Source organism: Cervus elaphus, chromosome 16 (assembly GCF_910594005.1).
Source record: "Cervus elaphus chromosome 16, mCerEla1.1, whole genome shotgun sequence".
Taxonomy (NCBI): Eukaryota; Metazoa; Chordata; class Mammalia; order Artiodactyla; family Cervidae; genus Cervus; species Cervus elaphus.
Genome location: NC_057830.1, coordinates 41,597,283 through 41,609,201, shown reverse-complemented (window position 1 = coordinate 41,609,201; position 11,919 = coordinate 41,597,283).

The following is an 11,919-nucleotide window of genomic DNA, read 5'->3' as shown; positions in this document are numbered from 1 at the left end:
TGAGATTTATAAATGAATTTTCTGGACTTCCACTGCAGTATATATAAAAGCAGGCCTGGTTGTCAGAATATAATTTTTCCTTACAGTCTCATTTCCTATCTTAAACGCAAATTGTCAGTGTCTGGCACAGTGCCTGCTATCACTAGTTCCGTAAATGTTTGATCATGTTGACTTGAACTGACTCAACTATTGGTAAAAGTAAAACGTCTCTGTAACATGGTTGGCGGAGATGATTATTTTCAAAATTATGCTGAATTATATCACTGACAGAAACAAAGGGATCTTCGGACAAATCTGGTGGAGCTACCTGCTTCCTTCCGCATGGCATCCTCCTGAGCTGTGATGGCCACTCTTCCCCCACCTTCACTCCTTACTTCACTGAAGCATGAGATGCTCTCCTCCTAGGGTTGACCCCTTGAGATGGTTCCATGTAGGCTAGGACTTCCCAGGTGGCGCTAGTGGTAAAGAACCCACCAGCCAATGCAGGAAACTTAAAGAGACTCAGGTTTGATCCCTGGGTTGGGAAGATCCCCTGGAGGAAGGCAGGGCAACCCACTCCAGTATTCTTGCCTGGAGAATCCCATGGACAGAGAAGCCTGAAGGGCTGCAACCCATAGGGTCACAAAGAGTCAGACACGATCAAAGCAATTTAGCATGCATGCATGCAGTCTGGTTCTGAGATCTGAGCTTTGCGAATAAGCTGCCACACCCCTGCCAGGAATTCACAAAGCAGGTTCTTCCTCTCGAATTGGGGTGGGGGTGAGGGGTGATAAGGGTAAAAGGTGACAGAAGAGATGTACCCTCTGCAGACCTTTCCTCCTCCTACCTGCCCCTGAAGCAACACCATCTGTTCTCCAAGGGGTGCAGAATGAGCAGTGAGCCCCTCTAGCTGGAATGTTCTTACAGGGCAGTGCTGGCTTCTGCAGGGGAGTGTAGAGCCTAAACTTGGCCCCCAGCCCAGTCAGCTGAGCTCCACTGCAGCGGCACCGTGCTGCTCAGCCCTGGAGGCCCCAGAGCCAGACCACTTCACACTCAGGTGCAGCTAGCCCCTTCCCCCACACCCCAACCCCAAGCTTCCCCACTGGGATCTCAGACCCCAATCTATAAAAGGTGATGTCTGTCTCTTGGCTAAAGCACCAGGATCTGCCCAGACATTTCTGCAGCAGAACTAGAAGGAAGAAACCTTCCACTGCCCCCAGCTCTGTCCTCTCACCGTTCCACCCAACCTACCTGCAGGAAAAATGTGAGGCTACAGCCTGGAGGCAGAGTGTTTCCATCATGTAGGCCTAGGACGGCCTTCCCTGGTGGCTCAGCGGTAAAGAACCTGCCTTCAATGCAGGAGATCCAGGTTTGCTCCCTGGATTGGGAAGATCCCCTGGAGGAGGGAGTGGCAACCCACTCCAGTATTCTTGCCTGGGAAATTCCATGGACAGCGGAGCCTGATGGGCTGCAGTCCATGGGGTGGCAAAGAGTCAGACACGACTGAAGGGACTAGGCAGAGGCATCAGCAGCAGCAGGTCTAGAGCAACATCTGGACAAAATGGCGAGCTCGGTTTGGAGCAACCCCAGTCTCCTGGCCTTGCCATCTGCCAGGGAGGGCTCTGCTCTCCTCTGAGCTGTCTGCCGCTTCCTCCTTCGGCTCTCTCATTCCTGAGTCTTTCCAGTGCACCAAAGTGGAGCTACCTAGCAAACCAGACTTCAGATTTGGGGGCCAAGTACAACCCATTGTTAAAGGTAGTCTTTCTTGTAGATTGCAAGGCACTTTCCAGCTTCATGATGGGTACATGGTTGATTAGCTGCTCTGCCTGCCACAAGCCTGAGTGGGAATAAAAGTGACACATAGCATGTTTGCACCATTATGGACACTACTTTGTACACCAGTCCAGTGAGATCACGTTCAAAGGGCTAAAAATGGCTGAAAGTCCGAGGTTGAGACTTTGGCCATAATAGAACATGAGTAAAATGTGGTGGTGGGAAAAATACTTGGCTTTGGGGGTGTTGATCATAATCCATGTTTTTATTTTCTACCTTAAGGAAAAAGAAATGTTTTTGGTAGAGGCCTGACTTATTTATCTTTTAAATAACTGATTTCACATACTTTGGATGGTTTCATTAACTATTCAAAAGTACAATTTGTTTTTGTGGAATTTGAGTGGGCCCATTTCAAATTATGTTGGGTTGCTGATGGTCCCCCTCACAATATGCTTGTTCCAGGGTGTGCACATGAGTCTCTTCCTGATGAAGGATGAAACTAGAAAGTCTGTTCATGTGGGAGTGATGGCCATGATCTGGAATCTTCTCACCAGTGGAGAACTCTGCCGCTGAATAACCAGTTGGGATGTTGAGAGGCACATCAAATACTTTCAAAGTGGTGGAAACACATACTATTTTTCCTTTATTTATTTTCTACTTTCTAAATGAACCTGTGTGATTAGAAAACATAAGACATAAAAAAATAAAATAATGCTATATACCTAGAGGTATACTTTCTATAGTTATATCTACTGGTAGTGAAAATTTTAGTGGCTTTACATTTTTCATATTTTCCAAGTTTTCTGAAATTATTATGTATTCATGAGCATTTGTTAACTATAGAACCAGGAATTTTTTAATAAAATTTCTTTCTTAACAAAACAAGCAAAAAAATCCATTTGACAAAAATGAATTACAGATGGATATGCAAAAAGGAAAGGAAGTTTAACATGTTTGAGAAAAAAATACAGAAAACTTTATTCATTACCTTAAGCTAGGGAAGTGCTTCTAAATCAAGACATAACATATACTAGCTGTGAAAGGAAACTTGATAACTTCCACTGCAATGTAATTAAGAATGCATGTTCATCCAAAGCCACCATAAAGAGACTCATGGAATCAGAAATATTTCTGGAAAAAATAATTATCACATATACAGCTGAAAAAGTTGTTAGAAATATTTTTTCTACATTGAAGATGTATAATACCGTACAATATATAATGTTTATATTGCTAAAATATTAATTCCAGAATCTATAAACAACTCAAATCACTCATGATAAAAAAATGATGGTGAGGGCTTCCCTGGTGGCTCAGTGGTGAAGAGTCTGCCTGCTAATGCAGGGGACTCTGGTTAGATTCCTGGTCCATACAGGAAGATCCCACGTGCCTAACAGCAACCAAGCTCGTGTTCCACAACTATTAAGCCTGTGCTCTAAAGCCTGGAAGCTGCAACAAATGAAGCCTAACAGCCTAGAGCCTGTGATCCGCAAGAGGAGAGACCACTGTAATGAGAAGTCCAAGCGCCGCAGCTAGAGAAAAGCCCATGCAGCAACAAAGACCCAGCACAGTAAAAAAAATAAACAAAAAAAATTTTTTTAAATGATGGTGTCCCCAAAATGGGCAAAAGACATGATTGGGCACCTCAGAGAAGAAGAAACATAAACGTACCAAAATGTATGAAGATAACTGCTCAACTTGGGTAGTAATCAGAGTAACACAGAGATACCATTATCTGTCCAACAGAGAAGAGCCAAAGGTCAAGTCTGAAAAGGCAAGTGGTGATGAGAGAGTGAGTTACTAAGAACTCTCCTACACTGCTGGTGTTTCAGCCACTTGGGAAAACACTGTGGGGTGATCTTGTCAAGTTCAGCGTATGCATACACTATAGCCCAGCAATTCCTATTCTACGTATCTACCTAATGAGAAGTGCCTGAACGTGTGTACAAGATAACAAGTGCCAGAATACTCAAAGAGGTGGTTTTCATAAGAGCAAGAAATTAGACAGCAGAAAAAATATGCTGTAGCCCTGGAAATGATGCTGCAGTGAAAACGACAGAACCCAGCTACACACAAACCAATATGGCTATGACTTAGTAACATAAGGCTGAGAAAGACACTAGTCCAACACGACGATATATGTACGATATAACACCCCTTCCCAAAGTTTTGAAACAAACAAACCTGAGCAGCATATTATTTAGGGATGCCCACACAATACAATAGAAAATTTTTTAAATCATCCAGAAAATGACAAACACAAAATGGATATTAGGGGTACTCGGTTAAAAAGACAGGTAGTGGGATTGGGGAATTACACATTTGTAGCTTCAACCATGCAATGTATTGGTTGTATTATAGTTTTTAAATTCGGTAAGGGGTTCACAGTTGTCTTGGTCCTTACTACATCTTATAACTTGGCTATATGTAACATTTTGTTCCGTTATTGTTGTTTAGTCACTATGTCATGTCTGACTCTTTTGTGACTCCAAGGACTGTAGCCTGCCATGCTCAGTGTCCATGGGATTCTCCAGGTAAGAATACTGGAGTGGGTTGCCATTTCCTACTCCAGGGGATCTTCCCCACACAGGAGTCAAATGTGTGTCTCCTGCATTGGCAGGCAAGTTCTTTACCACTGAACCACCAGGGAAGACATGCAACATTTCAATATACTGTTTATTACATCATTTTAAAATATCACAACTATAGAAGGAAACATGTAGCATGTCCAAGGCCTGTAAGTGGAACTCCTTTGATATGAACTTGGTTTTGACTCAGGATTCCAAACTTATTTTTCAGCTGTGCTGGGTCTTTATTGCGGTGCGCAAGCTCTTAGTTGCTGCAAGTGGGCTTTCTCCAGTTGTGGCGCTCGATGGCCTCTTTAGTTGTGGAGCTCAGGCTTCCCTTATTGCAGAGTATGGGCTCTAGAGTCACCAGGCTCAGCAGTTAGGGCTTGCGGGCTTAGTTGCCAAGTGGGATTTTAGTTCCCCAACCAAGGATCTAACCTGCATCCCCTGCCTCTTGGAAGATGGATTCTCAACCACTGGACCACCAGGGGAAGTCCCTGGGATTATAAACTCTTAGATCCATCTGGTCATGATGTATTGTTGTCATATTAAAGGTGTTTTTAATTTGAAAAAAAAATCCTGATTATAATTACTGGTATGGGGATTGAGGCACAGATTCATTTCCGTATTCCCTCTCTCCACTCTGTAGCATCTTCCCAAATGATCGTGTCCCTGAGGGTGGTTAAGAGGGAGGAGGTGGAATGAGAGTTGATGGCCTGCTTTTTTAGGGTCCCCTGCAGACCAGACCTACCCTACCAGAGTAGGGTATTGGACAGACCTCTGGGCATCCCAGTTGGCACTACTGGTAAAAAAAAAACCTCTCCTGCCAGTGCAGGAGACTTAACAGACATGGGTTCAATCCCTGGGTGGGGAAGATCCCTGGAGGAGGAGATGGCAACCCACTCCAGTATTTTTGCCTGGAGAATCACACAGAGGAGCCTGGTGGGCTACAGTTCACGGGTTGCACAGAGTCGGACACGACTGAAGCAGCTTGGCACGCTTGCACTGGGTATCATCTTCACTGACAGGGCAGCCCTCTTGGCCTGAAGTCATTCTTTGGGGTAAACACAGGGTGAGAGCTTTGTTTCCCGAGTATACTGAGGACCCCCTTTGGCCTTGCACTCCTCCCAGGGGTCAGGGTATCAGACGGACACACAGTCCTTGACTTCTCAGCAGAACTGCTGGAAGGGCAAGGGTGGCACCGTGATTCCTGGGACAGTGAGGGGAGATCGGAGGTCAGGGGCAGTCTAGTGAGGGGATGGGGAAAGTAACTGCCTCATGGAGGAGTGGAGGTAAGAGAGATACACAAAATCAAGGAGCCGCTGAGAGCTCCTGCCACACACAGGAGGGGATCCCGGGAGGGGAGTGGTGTCACCGTGGGAACCCTCTCCTTTTTCCCTCATGAGGCACCTAATGGGCTGATGGCTGACCAGGAAATGAATCCAGGTCTTCAGTTTCCAGCCCAGGGCACTGTCATGACAACCTTCGCTTTTCTTCTCTGCAATCCCACCCACAGACAACCTTTTACATAGTATTCAAAGTGGGGGAGGTAACGGAGTTCAAGCTGTCGGGAGTCATATGGACCTTCCATCAGAGAAGTAACCAGGCTGTTGTGCTTAGCATTTAAAGTCAGGGGCTGTCAAACCTTTGTGGCAGTGGTTTAGTTGCTCAGTCGTGTCCAACGCTTTGAGATTCCATGAATGGCAACCGGCCAGGCTCCTCTGTCCATGGGATTTTCCAGGCAAGAGTACTGGAGTGGGTTGCCATTTCCTTCTCCAGGGGATCTTCCCGACCCAGGGATTGAACCCACGGCTCCTGCATCTCCTTCATTGCAGGCGGATTCTTTACCGCTAAGCCACCAGAGAAGCTCAAAGCTTTAAGGCACGGAAGTGTAAACTGAGACCCAGAAATCCAAAAGGGCTTCCCAGGTGGCGCTAGAGGGTAAAGAACCCATCTAATGCAGAAGACACGAGTTCAATCCCTGGGTGGGGAAGATCCCTTGGAGGAGAGCATGGCAACCCACTCCAGTATTCTTGCCTAGAGAATCCCATGTAGCCTGGTGGGCTACAGTCCATGGGGTCTCACAGAGTCAGAGACTACTGAAGCAACTTCGCATGTATGAGAAATCTAAAAAGCACAGAGGTCAGTCCAGGTTTTAAACTTTCTTGCTCCATCTTCTTGAGATTCCTGGCTGCCTAGCTGGGTATGTCTGAACATGACAAGCCCATAGCTTTCCTGCTGTTTGTGTTCTACCTGTGTGCAGATGAGCAGAAACAGGAAGAAAGCCTTTCTGTCTAGCAGCAACACCACCCACCCCCCTCCCCACCCCCCAAATCTCCCCTTCCCCACCCTTCTTCTCCAGCCTGGCTTCCTTCACCACAAAGTCTATATAGCCTTCAGCTCAAGAGCCAACATTAATTGCTGGTAGGGTTGGAGCAATGGTGTTGTTCCTTGGCTCCAAGCCAGACTCCCAGGATGTGCGTCAGAAAAAGGCAGTGAGTGAAATTCCAAAGCAGTGTGAGTCACCGTGGGGGAGGAGGAGAGACCAGAAGAGAAATCAGAATGAGAGTCTGAGGGCAGACCCACACAGAGCCCTGGGGTCAGGGGCTGGGTAAGGGATCTGGAATGCTCACCTGCCCAAAGATGGGATCATGCATTCCTAGCCAGGTAGCTTCTCTCTGAGGTCTGGGCAGGGCGGGAACTGACCAGGAGGCCCGCCAGTAGGTCCCACCCCTTGATACAGTGACCATGCCCCTCACCTGGCTCCCCATAGGCTGGCCTTTGGATCCCAGCCCCCAAAAAATCCCTCTGGTTGTTTCTTCACTCATTCCCTCCCTCCCACTCACCTGGCCCAGGACACTGCTTGCAGACGGGGAATGGTGACAAGCCAGCCGAGCCCCAGAGGAGAGGCAGCAGGTAAGTCCACCACTCACGTCTCACTGGCCCCGAGACCACCCTGGGCATCTTTCTCTGTGCTCGGGGGAAAAGACAGGAGTTGTGTCAAGCCCCATCTTTCCCTATCTGTGCTCACCTGTCCCAACACTCAGTACAATGTGGAGTTCTCACGATGTGATCTTGCGGAAGCAGGGAGACGTGAAAGCAGCTCGAAGGGCAGGTGGGTTAGGAATCTTACCCATCAAGATGCAGTAGCCCCTTGACTGTGTGTGGCCCAGAAACCCGAGGTGGCTAGAGTCAGGGCAGGAAGTGGGGGGAATGTCTACAGGTGGCCTGGATCCTACTCTCTCCTTGTGAACCTAGCCAGGAGGGAAGGAGAATCGGGGAAGGCAAACCCCCTCAACAGCCCATTTCATGCTTATCAATCAAAGCGGCCACTGGCCAGGATGGAGCACAATAACAGCCTGTGATTCTGGGGCCACCATGGTCCTCAGGCTTACTCTGTCTCTGCCCCTGTTCTACCCGAAGGGTCGCTGCTGATACCAGAAACGCCTCGTTACCCTGAGCCAGGCCTTTCCTTCCATCTCAGCGCAGTCCCTCTGTGACCCCTTAAGGGCCTCCTCCCCACTCCAGGAGCACCTCAAATTTTTAGGGTAAAACAAACCGAGCACATCCCTAACCCCATTTTCATCCTCTCAGACTTCTAGCTCACCCAATTTGGCTCTTTTTTTCTAGTCGCCCATGAGTAAGAAATCTCAGTCTTGCTCTAGGAATTCCTTCAGGGCAGCAGAGATCCCTGGGCTAACCTGCTGTTACTTCCTTGCAAAGGAGCAGAAGAGTGAGGGAGACCTTTTGTTACCAGCCTAAGGCCATGGGTGTGTGTCCCTGCTGGGCTGTGGAGACTCAGGCAAGGGGCTAGGTCTCCCATGGGTGCCATGAGCCTTGGTAAGCTGGAAGGGTGGAGGTGAGCACAGCTTGGGTTTCCCTGCTGGCTTAGCAGTAAAGAACCCGCCTGCCGATGAAGGAGATGCAGGTTCCATCCCTGGGTTGGGAGGATCCCCTGGAGAAAGAAATGGCAACCCACTTCAGAACTTTTGCCTGAGAAATCCCACGGACAGAGGAGACTGGCAGGCTACAGTCCAAGGGGTCACAAAGAGTCAGACTCAACTGAGCACATATGAGCACATTTTGGCTAAGAGGAGCTATATGAAGTCACCATTCAAGGATCCAGCTGATCATCTTTAGAGTTAACCTTTGTAGGAGGTTCTAAAGCATAGTAATTTTAGGTCTTCTCTGTGTTACCAGACCTTTAGGCTTCAGGGCATATTTATTCATCTCTAGCTGTTAAAACCTGTCAGTTCTGCTGTTGGAGATTATATACATATATGTATTTATATACACACATGTGCATCCCATCAGCTGAGTTAAAAACCCAAGCCCTGAGGCATGAAAATGTCTCCATATTGTTGACACCCTATAGGGCAATCTGGGCTAAGTATGGGCTGGAGGAGGACTTTGAGACAAGTTTCAGCTGGTCCATTCCTGCGTCTCTGCTTTCTATCTCCCTAAAAACATCATGTGATAACAACACACAGTTTCAACACAACTGGGGAAACTCATCTCACAGCCCCAACTAGTCTCCCCCACAGGAGGAGACTGAAGCCCAGAGATGAAGGCATGGTGCAGGGGCCAGAGCCTAGTGTGGCCACAAGTTCCCTGGGTGACTTTCCTGGGCTGTTTTCTGCTCTGGGCCTCAGTTTTCACATCTGTAAGTGAGGAGGATTATTTGTAAGTGAATGAAGAATGTGTTAATGCTCTAATATCAGGGAATGAGGGGACTTGCCCGGTGGTCCAGTGGCTAAGACTTTGTGATCCCAATGCAGGGGGGCCTGGGTTCGATCTCTGGTCAAGGAACTAGATCCCGCATGCCACAACTAAGACCTGGTATGGCCAAGTAAATAAATATGAAAGTAAAATAAAATCAGGGCATGGGGTTGTAAGGGGCTCAGGGGCTGTGCCATCTCCTCTCAGAGGCCCCAAGCTAGCTGCCAGAATAGAATTTTTGCTCTGTGCTGCCCTGACAATTCACGTCACTCCTTGATGCTTCAATGTCCTCATCTACCAAGTGGGGATAATACTAGTACCTCCTTACAGGATGGTTTTGAAGTTTAAATGAAGTAGCACATTTGTAGCCCAATAGTGGGAATGTAATAAACTCTCCATAAATTATCATTGGGACTTCCCTGGTGACCCAGTAGTTAGGAGTCCCAGCTTGTTTCAATCCCTGGTCGAGAAACTAAGATCCTATATGCTGTGTGGTGTGGCTAATAAAATTTTTAAAATAAATTATTATTATTAATCATTATAATTAAACTTAAATCCCTTGATGGCATCACTATCATTTTATAATCCTCACAGTCTCTAGCAATGTCTGGCACTATGCGTGAGTGCTCAGTTGCTCTGACTCTGTAGCCCTCCAGGCTCCTCTGTCCATGGAATTTTCCAGGCAAGAATACTGGAGTGGGTTGCCATTTCCTTCTCCAGGGGATCTTCCCGATCTGGAATTGAACCCTCATCTCCTGCATTGCAGGCGGACCTTCCACCACTGAGCCACCAGAACCCCAAGGGCATGGGAATCCAGCTTTGGCCTCCACACAATTCTTTTTCTTGCCTTGTTGGAGCCCAAGTACCAATAAGACTCCAGAGCCAAGGCAAAGGATGCAGGGTGCCTCTGGAGGAAACTCAGGGTGCAAAGGAGGACTAGGTCAGTCCCTTCCTGAATAGCCCCACACAATCCTTTAACCTGGGTCAGAGCAGCTCCAACCCCAGACTCAAGTCTGGCTACCAACACGCAGCAACACCCAAGGCAGATTCCAAGTTTAGGCCAAGCTGACCTTGAGGAGAAGAAGGGGACGACAGAGGATGAGATGGTTGGATGGCATCACTGACTCAATGGACATGAGTTTGAGTAAACTCTGGGAGCTGGTGATGGACAGGCAGGCCTGACTCACTGCAGTCCATGGGGTCACAAAGAGTCAGACACGACTGAGGGACTGAAATGAACTGAACTGACCTTGAGGAGAACGCCGAGCCCTCAGAGTGTTTACTAAACAAACACTACCCCGAGTGTGTGTTAGTTGCTCAGTTGTGTCCGACTCTGTGGACAGACACGGGCTACCCTGTGAACTGTAGCACACCAGGCTCCTCATGGAAATCTTAGGCAAGAATACTGGAGTGGGCTGCCATTCCCTTCTCCAGTGGTACCCTGAGTAGGGCAGCCAAATTTAACCCAGCTTTATCGCCACGCGATTATGTTTTCAAGATGCTCCATTCTGTGCCATGCGTTCCTTTATCTGGAGGCAGGAAACAGTAATACACACTCACAGTGGACCACTTCTGAGGGGCAACAGAAAACGTCCCCATCCCTACCCTCAGTTATTATCTCTGTAAGCTCTAGCACAACAAGATACCGAGGGAGAAAACTGGGTCAGAAGACAGGAGATTGGGGCCCTCTGGATACACACTTTCCCTGCCCTCTCTCAAATACCGCAGCCACATGGAAACTCATGGGGAACAGTTGGGGCTTTTTATAATTTTATTTGTTAACAGTTAGGGCTATTTTTTATGTGTGTGCTGCAATGCCTCGTGAAAAAGTTGTGAAAAAAAACAAGTCTATTTTGGGGTGATCAGCCTCCTCAGAGCTTCTCACTTGCAACTCCACAGGCTCCAAGAATGGGCCTGCCCTCTCTCAGAAGTACTGTAGCTTGCCTAAAGTGTGGGATTCTGGGCCCAGATGCACTGACTAAGGGATGCATTTTTATATGTGTGCGTGTGTGTGTGCGTGCTAAGTCGCTTCAGTCAGGTCCGACTCTTTGCAACACTGTGGACTGCAGTTTACCAGGCTCCTCTGTCCATGGGGATTTTCCAGGCAAGAATACTGGAGTGGGTTGCAACTTCCTCCTCCAGGGGACCTTCCTGACTCAGGGATCAAACCTGTGTCTCTTATGTCTCATGCACTGGCAGGCAGCTTCTTTACCACTAATGCCACATGGTAAGCCCCGTATTTATATTTACATGCATATGTTTATATATTTATTTTTGGCTGCAGTGGGTTTCATCCTTACAGCATGCAGGATCTTTCATTGTGATGCTCAGGTTCCATAGTATACGGGCTCAGTAGTTGCCCCATGGCACATGGGATCCTAATTCCCTGAGCAAGGGTTGAACGTGCATCCCCTGCATTGGAAGGTGGATTCTTAATCACTAGACCATCAAGGCAGTCCATAGGGGATGCAACTTTGTACCCTTCTTGTCACTTTTTTGCCTAGAAAGCAGGGCAGAAGTAACACCATCTATTTTCTTTCTGCTTCTGGCTGTTCTAGTAGTGACTTCCAGTACACTGTCCTGAGAAATGAACATCCCAGGAGACTCGGGGTAGATCACGGCATTCATGCTGACGGTCCTTGTAGCTCTTTAAAAACTTAAGCCTATGAGTGCTCAAATTTCTCTACTGAATGAAGAGCCATTTCAAAGCTGCAGTATATGTTTTATGGTGGCCTCAGCCAGCGGTGGTTGCCCAGGAGGCAGGGTCCAGGTAGGGGGCTTGGGTGGATGGGCAGAGAGGTCTGCATGCTCAGATGTCCACCAACAATGCTGTAGCCTAGCCTGACCCAGATGGGAGGGGACTGCAGTTCCTGCCAGAAGC